Here is a 17,877-nt window from a genome sequence, read left to right on the forward strand (position 1 = left end):
TTTGTTTCATTCTACTAATATAAAGAATTCTTCAACTTCAGTTGAATTTCGTCACAAAAATGTCTAGTGTCTTTCCACATCTCAGAATTGTTCTAATTAGCTTCTAAAAGAGGCAAATGATAACAAGATGCATGAGAAATGAGAAACAGAATTTAAAAGAATGGCTGAAGTCAATGCAATTAAAACAACAGGAACAAATGCTAGATTCTCTTTCTATTTTTTTCCTTGATGATAGCTATATGCTGTGGCACATATACATTCTCACTCTTCTACTAATTCAATAAACACAAAAATTATTTTGACATTGTCCCTGATTTTCAAGGAGCTTCCAATCTCTTGGCAATAAAAATTGGAATCTATTGCTGGCTAATTGAACATAATAATAAAAAAAATAATTAAAAAATAAAAAAAAATAAAGACACAAAATAGAAAAACATTGGAAACTATTATTTGTTGAGTGTTTGTTCTTTACCAGGCACTTGCCCTGATTTAAATGCTAATTCACTTAAATTTGTCTTCTCCACCATCTGTGAGGTTACTCCCTCACCTTTTAAACTGACATGTAGTTAAAATAATTTAATATTTAACGATCCATCCTGAGTTAAGCCCCATATTCTCTGAGCCTAGGAGTTTTTCCCACTATACAGCCCTGGAGTGTTGCTCTTCCCCCCATACTCAGTATACATGTATTTAGTATGTTTTCTGTTATTGGAATTATTTGAAATAAATATAATACTCTCATTCTTTGGTTTCCATTTGCTATGGGATCTATTTTACTCTTACAGGCTATTTAGAAGTTTTAGTTTAACTACAGGGACCATTATTATTCTTTTACCTTTGGTTCAGCTCAAATCATGAATATTTCCTTTATATTTACAATCATGTACATTTTTCACATTTCCTTTTTAATGCTTCACTGTGAATCATTAAATTTAAATCCTGCTGCTAATGCCTAATGGGCCAGGAACAATGTAGCTATTTAGATGAAATTTTACGAATTCATCATGGAACTTAAAGAGGAAGGGAGACCCTGGTTGAGTTTCTTTTAATAAAAACTTCTATAATCATACCCTTGGAGTAATGCTTGAGATAATGATCCCCACAAAGAACATTAAATAACATAAAGTAAAAGCATTTGTATAAAGCCTAATAGATAAACTTCTAACGAATTAAACCTATTTTAGAAAAATCAGATTATGAATTTCTTCAAGGCAGAGGAAGAACACATTTAACAGATGGGGTGCCTGGAGGGCTCAGTCGTTCAAGCATCTGCCTTTGGCTCAGGTCATGATCCTGGGGTCTTGGGATTGAGTCCCACATTGGGCTCCCTGCTCAGTAGGGAGTCTGCTTCTCTCTCTTCCTGTACCCCTCTCCCTATTCATGCTCTGTCTCTCTCTCAAAAATAAATAAATAAGATCTTAAAAAAAAAAAAAAAAGACACATTTAACAGACATTTTAGCCACGTAGGAATAATGCAGAACTAGTATGAAGAACTTAGTGTGACGAGCCACATACAAGCTTTCCAGCCACTTATTTTCTAAGTCAGTGTTAAAAAAATTCAGCTGGGTAAATGTAAAGATCAAACAGGTTTTATTCAGTCATTCCTGAATCAAGCAGTGGCCCATCTAGCAAAGAGAGAGAAGCTCTGAGGAGCTAAACAGAATAGTAGACTTTTATTTATTTTTTTTCAGATTTTTTAAAATAGATTTTATTTTTAAGTTACTCTACCTCCAATATGGGGTTCAAACTCACAACCCTGAGGTCAAGAGTCACATGTCTACTGACTGAGCAATCCAGGCTTCCCATTGGGAGACTTTTATAAGCAGATGGGACAGGGACAAGGAAAGAGTGGATTACCTCTTCTTTCTTTGGAAGATGGTAGGGGTCTGTCAGGTGGATTACCTTGCTACTGCTGACCAAGAAATTTCAGATTGACTAGTTCAAGGTTACATTCCTAGGAGAAGTTGAAATTGCAATTAGGTTGGGTATCAAGTCTTGGTGTGCTGAGGTAGGCTTAGCACAAGTGACTCCATTTTGGCCTGTTGTGTCTTAAGAACAGGTGTCCTTTTTTTCACAATCACTAAATACCAGGCAAATTACTAGTACTTCACGTCATCATAGTTCATGTAATCCCTCATAACAGTCCTACAAATTTGGGTACTAATGAGGTTCAAATGTCCTGAGAATCAGAAATATTCTTCTGTGATGAATATCCTTTTCAATTTATGCCAAATAAAAACAGAATAAAATTCTAATTTATGAATTTTCATTATGAGACTTTGTCAGGCTAGCATGCCCAAGTTTGTGCAGTTATAACAGGCAGCATCACTATTATAATCTGAGTCTGATTCATCATCACTTTTCTCTACTGCCTCCACAAATTAAAAGGTGCTCCCAGACCTACCTGTGTTCTTAGAGAGCTCAGTTCCTTTACCACATAAATAAATTTGAACTGCAAATTGTATCTGGCTTAGGCATTTTTCAAAAATTAGTATTTAACTATTGAATAGAGATTAGAATCCTTACATAGGAAATACTTTTGGATATTTGTCATGGACAGAAAATATCTAATCTTAGTAAAAGACTTGATTAATTTCCTTATTGTCATAATGACATTATGAACAAATTATTCTATTTGTAACCTACTTAATTTTTTTCTCTCTTCGTAACAAAAAAGACTTTACATAGAATTCCCATTATCGGGTATTTTCTTCATTGGGTAGATTATGAAAAATCAGGACACTGAAGGGAGGTGATTCCCCAGTTTCTCTTCATTAGTCAATAGTAGAAATCATTATTGTTCCTCAAGAAATGCTCATTATACTGAATGAAACAAAGAAATAAAAGGATATATTCTGCTTTTAGAAGCTTAACATCTAGAATATTATACACAAAGATGAATAATAGCCCGTATCTGATACATGCTAATGAAGAGCATAGAAAATAAAAATTTTGGGAAATTAGAGTAGAGGGAGATCTTACTAGGCAGTTGAAAAGGACTTTGAAAAAGCAGTGGGATATAATGGAGAAATCTGTTCTATGAAGGCATTTCTCAAAGGGAAGAAGATGACTTAGGCAGAGTTTCAGAGCCCAAAATACGTGTGGAGATAGAGTGTAAACGATGCCAGAAGTAGGGAGTTTGTGTGGGGGACAGAGTAGGAGATAAAGGAGTCTGATGATTCAACGTTTATGACTCTTGACTTTGAACATGAATGTTTCTATCAAATGTCTAAAGCTCTCATTCTACTGAATTTTTTTAAGGGTGGGGACTTTATCTTATCTACCCCGATATCTTTAGAGCCTAACACAGTACACTCAGTGCCTTCTGAAAGTATTTGGTGGATGAATGAATGAATGAATGAATGAACGAGTCTCAGATTAAGTGAATTACTCAAGGTCAAACAACTAGAAAGTGATAGAGTTATGACAGGAACAGACCATTTTTTAAAAAAAGATTTTATTTATTTATTCGATAGAGATAGAGACAGCCAGCGAGAGAGGGAACACAAGCAGGGGGAGTGGGAGAGGAAGAAGCAGGCTCATAGTGGAAGAGCCTGATGTGGGGCTCGATCCCATAATGCCGGGATCACACCCTGAGCCGAAGGCAGACGCTTAACCGCTGTGCCACCCAGGCGCCCCCAGACCATTTTTTTTATCCTATTTAGACATGAACTGTAAAATGTTACAGAATCATTGTTTTTCCATTCTCCTTGGCTTTTTGGACATTTTCTTGGGTGGGCCTTAAGTTTTTATTAGTCAAAGTTCTCCAGAGAAACTGAGAAACAGAACCAAAAGGGTACGTATGTGTGTACGTGTGTGTGTGCACATGCATGTGTGTATATGTATTGAGACAGAGAGACAGAGAGATTATGAGGAAATGGCTTATGCAATTATGGAGGCAGACAAGTTCCAAAATCTGCAGGGTATGTCAGTAAGCCGGAGGCCTGGAAAAGCCAATGCTATAGTTTCGATATGATTCTCAAGGCCTGAGAACCATGACAAGCTGATGTTTTAGTTGTAGTTTGAAGACAGGGAAAAGTCCCAGTTTAAGTCAGTCAGGCAGGACCAATTCTTCCTTACTTGGGGTAGGGTCAGCCCTTTTGTGCTAGACAGGCCTTCCACTGATTGGACAAGGCCCACCACACCAGGGAGAACAATCTGCTTTACTCACTTCACCAATTTAAATGTTAATCTCGGGGCACCTGGGTGGCTCAGTCGTTTAGTGTCTGCCTTCAACTCAGGGCATGATCCCAGGGTCCTTCCTCTCCCACTCCCCCTGCTTGTGTTCCCTCTCTCACTAGCTGTCTCTCTCTCTCTGTCAAATAAATAAATACAATCTTTAAAAAAAAATTAAAAAAATAAATGTTAATCTCATTTAGGAGCACCCACACAGACATGCCCAGAACAATATCTGCCCAAACATCTTGGGATCGCATGGCCCAGGCAAGGTGACACATGAAATTAACCATCACGGACCTTTGCTATTCACAAGTAATGTGATCAGTTGAATATCCCAAATCTATTCCATTAAAATGTCATGGTCTATAAATTTAGTTCTAAATGCGGATTTTACACCAGTTCCTTTCCTTGAAGTAGTACAGCATGGTGGCAAAGAACACCTCTGCTGGGGTCAAATTCCAGTTACTAGATGTGGGACCTTGATAAGTTACTTTTATTGTGTCATTTTCTTTATCTATAAATTGGGAATGGTAATTTGTCCTCCATCATACAGTTGTTTTGAGAATGAAATAAAATATGTGCATAAAGCAGTTAGCACAGTGCATGGTTCATAGTAGTCACTGAGTAAGTGATGGTTACTATTAAAAAATATTAATAAAAACTTAATGAATGAGGCATACCACTACTATTCCTCGGATTCTATTACATAAGTATTCTTTTAAAATGCCAAATTATGTTTTTAATTTTAAACACTCAAGTGGAATAATAATACTCTCCCTGGTAGATAACATTCATACATATTTCTATTTTTAATTCCTAGTATCATGCCCGATACATAGTAAGTACATGATACAAATTTTAGGAATAGTTAATATTGTTATATAGTAAGCCAAACCACCTTAACTAATACTCAAGAGTTACTATAATTGTAATCTCCTGTTATTGATGTGATATAGAGAAGGTTTACTTTGCATTCCTACTAATATACAATTTTGAGATTTTAACATGGGATAAGTACTGCCTAATAATCACATGTATTAGAGGAAAATCACCTAAATATGATTTACGGTATTTGAATTCTGTAACTCTAAAACACACAGTTTGAGAATAACTAATATTTTCTTACTAACGAATGGTAATTTGATTTAAAATGAAACATTTGGAGAAATTGTACTGGCAGAAGGCAGGTATTTTCATTTACTTCATATCTGTTAATTATGTTGCCTTAGAAACCTGTATGTCTAAAACAGTTTCCATAAACAACAACATGAACTTTTAGTTGACTCAATCTATAAAGCATATAATTTGTATTACAACATCTTTAAATCTCAGTGGCATAAATGTAGTAATAATACTTAACACTGAATAACACTTTACAGTTTTCAAATTATTTGACTATATGATCACATTTGGTTCTAACAATAATCTCGAAGAGTGGGTAAGTAGATGTCACCATCCCTGTTTACAGGTGAGGAAACTGAGAAATGAGAGATTCAAACATTAGTATGCAAGCCATCACACATCAAATTAATGACTGAGCTCGAAACCGTTAACTTAGTGTGCTTTCTAATAACCAAACTTCATGAGACTAAATTCCAAATTCCTAAGTGTAAAATATCAGCATGATCTTTAATTAGGAAGTGATTTTCCTCTAATACACGTGATTATTGGGCAGTATTTATCCCATGTTAAAATCTCAAAATTGTGTATTAGTAGGAATGCAAAGTAAACCTTTTCTGTATCACATCAATAACAGGAGATTGTAATTATAGTAACTAATTTTATACTCTTGAGTATTAGTTAAGGTAGTTTGGCTTATTAAATAAAATCATATAGTCTAGATGATAGTTTTTCTCATATGACAGTCTTGGGCTTGACACAACTGCCTTTTTCTATGTTACTGTAATATATTTTTCCTGTTGATATGATACTGTTAACTGTGGTCTTAAACTCAATTAAAAATTTTTTTAACAGGAGCTCGGTATGCAGTGGAAATAAGAATAGTTTTTGTAGGGGGCGCCTGGGTAGTGCAGTCGTTAAGCGTCTGCCTTCGGCTCAGGGCGTGATCCCGGCGTTCTGGGATCGAGCCCCACATCAGGCTCCTCCGCTGGGAGCCTGCTTCTTCCTCTCCCACTCCCCTGCTGTGTTCCCTCTCTCGCTGGCTGTCTCTCTGTCAAATAAATAAATAAATAAATCTTTAAAAAAAAAAAAGAATAGTTTTTGTGATTCGGTGAGGGATTTATATCTTTAACACCAGTTTAAGACTCAAATTTGTAAGTGAAGTTACAGTCCTTTTTATTTTTATTTTTTTAAAGTAAACTCTATGTCCTACGTGGGGCTTGAACTCACAACCCCCAGATCAAGAGTCATATGCTCTACTGACTGAGCCAGCCAGGTGCCCCTGAAGTTATAGTCTTGACAAGATGATAAAATAATTAGAATTACCCCAAATCTGCCCCTCTGGTGGTACAGTTATTTGGTATCCTTGCATAATTTTCTCCTGCAATTCTGTCCCCTTAGGGTCTAAAGGAGAGTGAATTCCAGTTGGGTTCACGAAGCCCCAACTTGAATGGCTTCCCGATAGTTCTACTATGTTTATAGCAGTAGAACTGTAGTACTCTTAAAGTACCCGGAACAATGCCTGGCAGGCAGAAGCGTGCAATATGTTCTTGAGGAATGCATATATAAATGGAATGGCTTTGGAAGAGAAATGGGGAAGTCTGGGATAGAGGAATGGGAAGACTCTCTTTGTTAGAAGTAAAGATGAATTGATACCTCAACACTGGGACATCAAAAATGACAATCCTGTGTAGCAACTGATGAAAAGAAGCCAAAAACAAGCAGAAAATGAGGTACAGGCAGGCACAGAGGCAGTCCAAGGAAATGAAGGCAAGCTTTGACCATGAGACTAAAGACAAGGGGTGTTGGGGAAGGGAATGATGTCATCAGAACAACAATAGAGGAAGACAGTTTTGGCAGCAGCTTTTGAATAGACTTTGAAGAAAAAAAATTAGAGAGAGGGGAAAAAGGAAACGGGAAAGGGAAGTCTGCTCAGAACTCAGCATGACATTTGGAGTGGGTGGGGAGCTTCCTGTCACAGCTTGATGTTTGGAACATCTGGTCACCTCTTATAATAACTGGGCCTTAGAAACTTCAGCTTTCTCAAGTGACCTGGTTAGAAAACGTACGGATTCCATGGCCTAACGATCATCACTGGTAGATAGGCATATCTGAAGAAAAAAGAAATACAGATCGGAAACGAACTCTTCTCTTACCCTGAGAACACTCCCAGTAGTTTTCCAAGGTAAGTATTCACATTTGTAAACGTATATGCTTTATGTGTTTGGGGAATTTATTGGTTTTGTATTAAAATTAAAGTATTGCAAATTCACTTTTAATTAAATGATCTCAAATGGTGAAATGTAGCTAACAGATTTACAAAGAAAACAATTGTTTTCAAAAGCTAATGATTTTCCCCACTCCTTTATCTGTTGCATTGTTTAATTTTTACAAGATTGCATATCTTGCTTCATTTACGATAGTGGCCAAAATTTCTACAACTCAATTGTGTCCTCTAGTGTTTCATAGTATTTAATGCAGGGCTACTTTGGAATTTTTTTTTTTTTAAGATTTTATTTATTTATTTGACAGAGAGACAGCCAGCGTGAGAGAAAACACAAGCAGGCGGAGTGGGAGAGGAAGAAGCAGGCTCCTAGCGGAGGAGCCTGATGCGGGGCTCGATCCCAGAACGCTGGGATCACGCCCTGAGCTGAAGGCAGATGCTTAACAACAGAGCCACCCAGGTGCCCCTACTTTGGAATTATTAAAAGTGGTCACAGGTAGAACCAACTCTTGCAATGAGAAGGGAAGCAAATAATGATTTCGGCTTTATTAGCTGTAGTCCTCCTGCTGTATTAGGTAACTGTGCTATGGTAACAAATCCCCAAATCTCAGTGGCTCAAAAAACAAAGATTTATTTCTCACAGAAGGTCCAGCGCAGGCTGGCCATGCCTATCCGTGTGGCACACTTTGAGGATGCAGAATTTCTTCATCCTGTGTCTGTCATTTCTTACCTGCTAAAGTCACTAGAACAGGAGAAGGTGAGGCACACTGGCCTTGAACTGCTCCAGCCTGGAAGTGACACATGTCACCCTGCTACTTTCTACTGGCCAGAACCAGTAAGCTGCCCCTCCCAATGGCAAGGGGAACTGGAGGACAAGGAGAAGCACACGGATGTTCTGGGACCACTGTCTCTGCCGAAGCTTCTAGAAGAGCAGCTGGGAATGAGCACACTAGGCATTCTAAGCTTTATTATTTTGGGAAATACTTTTGGTTTGAAGTTTTCCAGTAGGAGAGAATTCAATCAAAAGGAGAATAATAATAACAATTTTCATATTCATAATTCTTCATTTTTCAACATGGCCCTCGAAATTAAATATTTCCCTTGTATAATGGTAGAAGTGTAGGGACAGATTTTTATAGTTCAATTTCTGTTCTAATTGACTTTTGTATAAAATAAAATGTCTCTTATTTCCTTATTCTTTGAAAGAACTATCATCTTCCTCCTGCATCTATTCCTTCGATATGTTATAATTTTGTTTTTAATTATTTCGTTCCAACTTTAACTTGGATATATTTGAAAGCTGGGCCCTAACAGCTATCCCTCCTTACTGACATTCCATCTTGGAGTAAGTGACATTTATTAATGAAATTTTGCAAGTTTTACCTATTATTAGGGAAAATGTATTTAAGGAAGCTTTGTAATTATTAAGTACTGAGCTTAATGGCTCTTTTTAAATTTTTTTATTGTGGTAAAATATACATAGTATAAAAGTTACCATTTTAACTATTTAAAAATGCACTGTTCTGAGGCACAAAGTACAGTCACGTTGTTGTGCAACCATTACCAATACGTATCTCTGGAAATTTTTCATCTTCCTGAACTAAAACTCTGTACCCTTTACACACTAACCCTCATTTCCTGCTCCCTCCTATCCCTGGAAACCACCATTCCACTTTCTGTTTCTATGAATTTGACTACTTTGCATACTTTACGTGCCTTAGTATAACGTTTACAAGCTTCATCACCTGGTAGCATGTGTCAGAATTTCATTCCTTTTTAAGGCTGAATAATATTCTATTGTATGTTTATACCACATCTTGTTTATCCATTCATAAGGGCTCTTCACATTAATTTTGTTTAGTTAGTGAATCCTTAATACATATTTTGAGAGCCTTCTATAATCTATAGCACATCTTGTTTAGAAAGACATAAAATGGCTCAACCTTTGGTTCATCCTCTCACTCTACGTATCTGATATATCTTCCCATTTCTGCCTTTCATTAGGTCTTCTGGCAAATCTCCACTTTTCTTTTCTTTTTTAAAGTTTTATTTATTTAAGTAATCTCTACACCCCATGTGGGGCTCGAACTCACAGCTCCAAGGCTGAGAGTCGTGCGCTCCTCCAGCTGAGCCAGCCAGACATCCCAAATCTCCACTTTTCAAAGGAGGTTTTCTACACTGTAACTAATGGTGCTCTGGGGATAATCAACCATAGTACATGGCCTCCAGTAGAAACATGTTACATCATTAAACTTTTTCTTTTCTACCTTGATATTTGAGAGACTGGTTTCTTTTTTTAAGTTATCTTATACAGAGAGATGTTATAGAGTGGTAGGCACTTAACCACCAGCTTCGCCATGTTTCTAAAGTCTTTGTCATAATTCTATTGCTGATAATATTAGGAACCCTCATAAAATAATAATAGCTGCTGAGTACAGTTCTAGGTATTTAATATGCACAGTACATCCTGACACTACCTTTTTTTTTTTTCCCCAGGATTTTATCTACCTGTTTGAGAGAGAAGGTATAAGCAGAGGGAGAGGCAGAGGGAGAAATAGACTCACTGCTGAGCAGGGAGCCTGACGTGGGGCTCGATCCCAGGATCCTGGGATCACCACCTGAGTGGAAGGCAGACACTTAACCAACTGAGCCACCCAGGGCCCTGATGCTAGTGTTTTGAAATAGAAAACACAGGAGGAAAAGCAGGGTGGAAAGGAGGAAAATGGTAACTTGACTTCTGGACATGTAGGATTTAAGGTGCCTGAGGAAACAGCCCGTGTGAAGACAGCCCGTGTGAAATGTGAATTTGTGTCAACATTTAGGAGCACTGCCAGGGCTGGAGGTAGATTTGGGAACGAATAATATGTAGGCAAGAGCTGCAGCTGCAGAACAAATGACATTTCCAAGGGAGAGAGAGAAGGCAGAGTTTCCCCTTAGCCCGACACCAGCCCAGAGCTGAGCCCGAGGCATGAGTAGGAATTAGCCAGGCAGGAAGGCAGGAAGGGACGTTTCAGGTGGAGAAAACAGTCCCTGGTAACCCCTGTTCTACTTTTCGTCTCCGTGAATTTGACCATCTGGGTACCTTTTATAAGTGGAATCATAGCATATTTACCTGTTGTGTCTGGCTCATTGGGAGCAGTGGTTTTTAACCGGGCCGTTAGGCCAAATCACCTGAGATGCTTTGAAAACCTACGGACGCTTGAACCTCTGAGCTGGGAGTTCTGAGTTGTGTGGCCTGAGGTAGGAGTTCAGCATCTGCACTGAAACAAAAAAAAAAAACAAGTGAGAACACCTGCTGTAGAAATAGAGCATCAGGGGAGTCGCCTAAACTAAAGGGGGCGAGGCTGCAGGTGGGGGGAATGGCTGACCGTGAAAAAGTGCCTCCGGGGGCTTAGCAGGGAGAGGTCCCCGGAGCAGCCACTGGGTCTGGCAAACAAGGTTTTATCAGAATCTTCCGTGGAATACTTCCAGTAGAGGGATAACGGAAAAACAACGGGCAGAGCGCAACTTCTGGGACACCGAGAGAAATTGGGATCAAAATTATGGGTAAAAGGAGTCAAGGACAGGTGGAGATGCAGGTAAGTGAAGAGATGGGGCGGGGGGGGGGGGTGGCGGGCACGGAGGGACTCAGCCCTGATAGTCTGTTTTCTAAGCGGAGACCACACGAGGGGCGATAAGAACACACACGCAAATTCTGCCTCCGCCATGGCCCGGGTCTGTGAGCTCTGTGCCTCGGATTTCTCATCTGTAAAATGGGGATTTCAAATATTATTTCCCGCCCGGTAGAACTGTTGTGAACGTTCTTAGGACAGCGCCTGGCACACAGAGAGGACACAGGTTCATTCACAGACAAGGAGGTGAAGGCTGGGCTTGATGACGAACCGCCTCGGAGGCGAATAGAAAAGAAACCAACTTGAGCTGAAAAGGGGGTTGTGGGGTCAGTGTTGGTGGCGCAGCCCAAGCTGGAAACCATTGATTTGTAGCAGGATAGTTCAGTTCTGGTTTGACTTCCTCGGCCGAATTCCGCCGCAGGAAGCAGCGAAGGCTGGGCATTAGCAAAGGGGGGGGGAGTAGGCGGGGCCAAGAATCACAGGCACCGCCCACAGTGTGGTGGGGGTTCGCCCCCAGCCCGAGGCGGGGGGTGCTCTGGGACCCGGGATCAGGGAGGACTTCCGGTGCCTGCACACTGTAGAGGTCCCAGAGGAAGCTTCGTGCCTGGGAAGCGGGTGGAGATGCGGCAGGGGAGAAAGGGTTTGAGAGAGAAATTCTATACGGGAAGCACGTTTTAGGACTTCTAAGTTTATTCCACCCCATCAATCGTTACTCCTCTTGAGATAAGGAAACTGAAAGGACCCCATAGAGGACTGCTTTTTTTTTTTCTTTTGCTCATTTTCCTGCTTCTATTCTTGCTAGGACCTGCACCCATGCTTTAACACACGCCTCATACACAAATAATGTATGTCCTCCTTGTAAGGGATAAGGAGTTAAAGATTTCTTTGGACTGTTCCAGCATGATAGATAACATCTAAGAAGCCACCGGTGGGGTTGTTATGTACGTTTTCCAAGACCACTGACCCCAGACACCATGACGCCAAGACCCCCGGCTCCAGGGCGTAAGCGAGTTATGGAGGACACCTGAGCACTTGTCCTTGTCTCAACCAGTTCCTGGATGCCTGAGAAGACACGCGCACTGGACCACAGTCCTCAGTGAAAACCCCAGACCCCAAGCAAAGATGAGACTCTCCTTTTCCTTTCCGAGTTTCCCAGGTGCCCTGGCTGTATCTGCTCTCTCTCTCCATCTTCAATAAACTCTGCCCTCACTTCCTCTCTGCTTGTGTTTGACTTCCATCCTGCACAAAGCCAAGGACCCTCTTGGCTGGTCCTGAGGGACCCCTCTGGGTCCTCGGAACCCTGCCAGCCTACATCACTCTGAGGAGGTCAGAGCGAGTCCATTTTCATTTGTCTAGACAAGTAAGGGGGAAGGGTGTGGGGGGCTAGAAGAAACAATATTCTTTGTAAAATTTCCTTTAAAAAGGGTGTTTTTTTGTTGTTTGCTTGTTTGTTTTGGTTTAAAACCATGGCCCTTTGGTGGAATGAATTTGGGATTGACAGTGTAGAGACATGGACCTTGATCAAGCCCTCGCGAAAGTAGTCGTAGTTGTGTGGTTTGGGCTGGGTCATTTACCTTCTTTGGGTCTCAGTTTTATCATTTGCAAAACGACAGGGCTGCACTAAGTGACTCTTTCTGCTCTAACATCCTCTCATTCTGGCTGGTGAGGGCTGGGATTCAGCCACTCAGCCGCAGCGCGCCTGTGGAGGTCGCGGGCGCCACCTTGTGGTAGAAACGGATAGTGCCGTCCACAGGCTCTGGCCAGACTCAAGACGCCAATTTCTCCATGGGCTTTTATTTATATACTGAAAAATCTCTCCAGGGACGGGGAGCCCTATCCAGGGTAGGAATGCTCTCTTGTTAGGATAAATTGAGGATGAGCTGGACATGGTACAGTGGCCAAAATCTCATCACAGCGGCCAGAATAACTCATCAACACAAGTAAATAATTTATGGCACGCTCAGCCTGTTGGAGAGAGAAGGCCAATAACGTTAGCCAAACTTACTCAGAATGTGCTTACTTCGATTAAATTTTTCTTTATTGGAACAGTGACCTTGAAAATAACCATCATCATATTCAGGCCCATCTCACGAGTTTCCCAGCAGAGTTGCAAAACTGCTCTGTGTGTTTGCTGTTTATATCACCGCACCTGTTGAGCTGAGATGAAGTCAGGGTCACTCTGCAAGAAGCCACAACAGTCTCTTTGGTCTCTGAAGGATTTTTAAAATGACTGATGAGTAATATTGGAGAGCCAGGTATTGATTCAGAAGGGTTGTTGGGACAAAAGCTTCTGGGAATGGACTTGGATTATGAGTTTCCTACACAAGGGCAGAAAGGGTGTCTGCTGTGAAGGTTGTCAGGAAACAGATAAAATAAAATGATAAGAGAGCAGAAATTGGAGGGAATTTTGCTGTCGTGCTCGTCCTTGAGCCCTCAAGGAATGAGATCCATGCCTCTGGTTTTGGATTGCACATCCTCGAGGTTTAACCTCACTTTTTTTTTTTTTTAAACAGCAAAGCTAAAGTTTTCCCCTCCAAAGAACTGGCTTCAAAAATGTATTGGAAGAGTTTGTGTTCCTTTATATTTTAGGTTATTTTATTTTCTCTATAAAGAAATTTGTGGATTAAAAGTTATAGTATCCAAAATTTATTATAGGCTGATATCAAACCAATCACCTCCTTTTTAATTCTATAGGTCAATCCTGTAATCCTACCCTTCAACTCCTTGCCCCTCAGTCTCAGATCTAACTTCTAGCACACAGTGAGAAATCCAAATTCTCGACTCCCATTCCCAAAAGTCTATGACATTTATACTCATTCATCTCTCCTTCTCACTTCACAGCAAAAGTGAGTGCCCTCACTCGTGTTCTGGATCCTAGGACCTCTGAACTCCTCCTGATACATCAACTATCATCGTCTTCTGTACGTCCAGCTTCTCCTTCTGAGCATATCACCATATGTACCTAAGTGTTCCGCATCTTTAGACAAAGAATCAAACTTGATCTTATTCTCTGCTTTGGTTACTGCCTTGGGTCTCCTCTTCTGGTCCAAGCAAACCCTCTTAACAGAGCGGGGTGTGTTCTTCATCTCCAGTCCCACATCTCGTAAGAATTCCTCAAATGATAGTAATAAGGCTTCCAAACCAGATTCGGTGGATGCTTTTCTGGCCCCTCTTGTCCTCTCTTCAGCACCTAATACCTCTGACCACCTTCATTTTTTGGCTCTCTCCTAAACCGGCTTTGGTGACACCACTCTCCCAGATGCTCCTTCCTCTTCAGAAACTCCTTCTTAGTTTCCTATTCAGGCTTATGCTCTGTGTGTGTTTGTGTGTGTATGTGTGTGTGTGTGTGTGAGAGAGAGAGAGAGAGAGAGAGAGAAAGAGAAAGAAAGAGAAAGAGAAAGAGAGAGAGAGACAGAGATGCTTGCCATTCATTGAGCCCCTCCTAAGTCCCAGGCCCTATAATAGTTTGCATACATTACCTCATTGAATATTCAGAACAACCTTATATATACAGTAGGTGTTTTTAATTCCCATTTTATATGAGGATCTCAAGACTCAGAGAGAGTTAAATAACTCCTGAGTAACAGACAGAAACGCAGTGTCATCTGCCTTCTGAGGCTTCTTCTTCATCGGGCCTCTTTTTTTTTTTTTTAAAGATTTTACTTATTTATTGAGAGAGAGAGAGAGAGAGAAAGAGAGCATGAGCGGGGGGAGGGGCAGAGTGAGAGGGAGAAGCAGGCTCCCCACTGAGCAGGGAGCCCAGTGTGGGGCTTGATCCCAGGACCCTGAGATCAGGACCTGAGCTGAAGGCGGATGCTTAACAGACCGAGCCACCCAGGTGCTCCTTCATCAGGGCTCTTAAAGTCTGCCCTGCTGGAAGGCTCTGTCCACAGTCTCTCGCCTTCCTCAGGGAGTATCATTCCCACACTGGGGTTCGATGACTGTTTCTACGCTGATACCTGTGAAGTCACTGTGTGCACTGTCACTCCCGTAAATAAAAATCCCTGTCCCATGGATCCCTCGATCTTTCAAAGTCATTGCTTGTTAATTACGGAAAGAGCACTTAATACAAGATTTAGCCTCTTAAAATTTTGAATATATAATGTTATCGTTGACTACAGTCAAATCTTATCAAAGCCCAGAGTCCTGCAGGCAGGGACCTCACCCCCTCCAACCTCATTTCTTCCTGTTCTGCTCCTCGTGTGGGGTGCTCTGGCCACACCAACCTGCTCACTGCTCTTCCGGCCTGGGTATGTCCTACCTGGCACTGCCTCAGGGCCGCTGTCCGTGCTGTTGTCTTTTGCAGCAACGTTCTTACCACGGCTTATTTCACTGTTGGCTCCTTCTTATACTTAATGCCTCAGCTTATTTACTCTCTCCTCAGAGAAAGTCTCCTGACTATCCCTGAGTGTCCTATATATAGAAGTCTGTCTTCAGTTCTTCTTGATCATATCACCCTCTATACTTATCTTGTGTTTACTTGGTCATTGTCTGTCTGCTCCCAATATAACAGAGGCCCTTTGAAGTCACGTGACTTGTCCTGGGCCGCCATGAGCATTTGCACAGGGTGTGCACTGTATGAGGGTGCCTAGCTGAGGTGCGTGAAGGTGCTAATATTGGGTCTGCCTCTACTTATGTGCCAGCAGAGCTCCCTTGAAGAAAATTGTCCAAAGATACCATCCAGGCTGGCGGTAGACATGGTTTTTCTCTGTCCTGTTCAACAGTTTATTTCTAGCATCTAGAACAGTGACCGGTACATACTGGGCCTCCATAAAATATTCATTGAGTGAATGGAAGGGAGTGATGTAGGAGCAGGACAGGTTTATACTTGAAAAGAACCTAGTCCTTAACATCTGAAAATCTTCTGATGGGTTGCATGACACATAGAGTAAGATAAAAATTCTTTAGGTGGCGTGTTGGGTTGGGCATGCCCTGCCTCCAGCCTATGTCTGCGGCCTCACTGCACACACCTTCCCCGTGAATTGTTATGACAAACGGCTCTGGGTTTCCATTCTGATCCACTTCACAAAAGACAAACCACCAGAGATCTCTTGCTAATGAAACTGATTACAAGTCCAGAGCCTACAAAACATAGGGCGTGCTGTTTCCTGTGAGCTTCAACCTATACGAAGGGATAGTTTGTATTCCAGGACTCAGCCGAAGAGGTCTTCAATGCTTGCATTTTCTCCCGATCATAGGAACACTTCTGATGCGACTCTTCACCAAAAAACTGCCTAATAACATCAGTTCCCTCAGGTCGTGGGAGCCCAAACAAATTTACCCATGAATGCTTCCTTATTAATTTTTACTTGAATACCCATGTAAGTGGGAATTCTGTACCAATTCTGGAAGTTCTTTGACACTCTCTCTTTTTTTTTTTTAAAGATTTTATTTATTTATTTAACAGAGATAGCCAGCGAGAGAGGGAACACAAGCAGGGGGAGTGGGAGAGGAAGAAGCAGGTTCATAGTGGAGGAGCCTGATATGGGGCTCGATCCCATAACGCCGGGATCACGCCCTGAGCCGAAGGCAGGCACCTAACCGCTGTGGCACCCAGGCGCCCCTGACACTCTCTTTGATAGCTATCTCTAACCACTTGGTTCCTTAAAGTAATTCCTCCTTTGATTCCTGCTGTTCTGATAGATTCTCGTTCCATTACACCTGTCACATAACGGCTGCTTCTGTCTGGCCTCTTATCCTGTCCTTTCTCCTCTCCATATTCACACATGTTGCCCACCGTCCAGGGGAGACCTCTGATCCTGGCAGTCATAGTAATGAAGCAAATCGTTCCTGTCAAGTTCTCCAGGCAAATGATGACTTTTTTTCCCCCTAGTCCTGAAGGTGACTCAAAATTCATTTCCTAATGACTAACTTCCTTTTCTGGTAACGTGATAAGAAGGGAAGCAAGGCAAAGACCCCAACGTCTAAACTCCCTCTTGGGCTTTCGTAAAATGTGTTTACACAGGAACAATTTTAGAACACCAAACCAAGCCAAACAAAATCCCAGGGCCAATGTTTTAGATTTTTCCTTATTCACTCATGTGGGAAAGTAAGTGGTGGTGGTGGTGGTGGTGGTGGTGGTGGGGATGGCCAGGATGACCTTAGTTAACATCAAGAACATGTGATTTCGCTTAGTCCATATTTCTGCTTCGTCCTGCTTTAATATGCTACGCATTTAGAACTCTCTGATCTCTGGAACAAATGTGCCAGCCTCCTAAGTCCTCATTAGAAGCTTAATAATTTTAGGAAATTGTGGCACTGGAGTGCTCCAAGCTCCAACCGCAGGAAGCCTAGTGTGGAGAGATTGCTTTTCCAGGGGCCATTTCAAATGGAAACCATCTGGCCAAGTGAATTTGTCATGAGCTAATAATAATATATATTTTTCTTTTGATTTAAAGGACTTGGTTTTTTGAAAAAAAAATGGCACTTTAATAGTCAGCCGTTCTTATTTCATTTTGAGGTAGATATTTGAAAATTTAAAAAATTTTAAAGATTTTATTTATTTATTTTAGATATATGTATATATATATAGAGAGAGAGAGAGAGAAAGAGAGCACGAACAGGGGGGTGGGGCAGAGGAAGAAAGAGAAGCAGACTCCTCACTGAGCGGGGGCTTGATTCCAGGACCCTGAGATCATGACCTGAGCCAACACTTAACCGACCGAACCACCCACGTACTCTGAATATTAAATTTTAAATTTAGTGAGTGATCAGGGGCGCCTGGCTGGCTCAGTCGGTAGAGCG

At 41.2% G+C, this 17,877-nt stretch overlaps 1 long non-coding RNA gene across 1 annotated transcript; it reads left to right on the forward strand.

Moving 5' to 3' along the window:
* The first annotated feature begins 7,272 nt into the window (after positions 1-7,272).
* On the forward strand, positions 7,273-9,794 carry LOC130543956 (uncharacterized). The gene is made up of 2 exons (XR_008959757.1): positions 7,273-7,483; positions 7,831-9,794. It is a non-coding gene; the product is annotated as an uncharacterized LOC130543956 (long non-coding RNA).
* The last annotated feature ends 8,083 nt before the right edge of the window (positions 9,795-17,877 follow it).

The sequence above is a fragment of the Ursus arctos genome, unplaced genomic scaffold (genome assembly GCF_023065955.2).
Source record: "Ursus arctos isolate Adak ecotype North America unplaced genomic scaffold, UrsArc2.0 scaffold_17, whole genome shotgun sequence".
Taxonomy (NCBI): domain Eukaryota; kingdom Metazoa; phylum Chordata; class Mammalia; order Carnivora; family Ursidae; genus Ursus; species Ursus arctos.